We start from the raw sequence: 225 nt of genomic DNA, 5'->3' as shown, positions 1-225 counted from the left end.
GAATAGTTTATTATGATTTTTTGGGGTAGATAAATAATTTTTGTTTTGGGTTGATGTTTTTGAATAATTTCCGGTTTTTGATATTTTTGGGAAAAGGTGAATTTATATATTTTTTGGATGGTAAGGGGAAAGGGGGGGGAAAAGGGCCCCAAAAGGGAATAGAAAAATACGGGGCCCCCCCAACCCCCGCCCCTAAAAATTTTTTTATTTTTAAAGGGGTTGGGG

At 36.9% G+C, this 225-nt stretch overlaps 1 protein-coding gene across 1 annotated transcript in view; it reads left to right on the top strand.

Annotated features, from left to right (window-relative positions):
• Window positions 1-225, top strand: part of LOC119592262 — a 71,284-nt gene that overhangs the window by 53,742 nt on the left and 17,317 nt on the right.

Source organism: Penaeus monodon, chromosome 30 (genome assembly GCF_015228065.2).
Source record: "Penaeus monodon isolate SGIC_2016 chromosome 30, NSTDA_Pmon_1, whole genome shotgun sequence".
In the NCBI taxonomy this organism is placed as follows: Eukaryota; Metazoa; Arthropoda; class Malacostraca; order Decapoda; family Penaeidae; genus Penaeus; species Penaeus monodon.
This window is presented reverse-complemented; position numbering and strand designations above follow the sequence as displayed.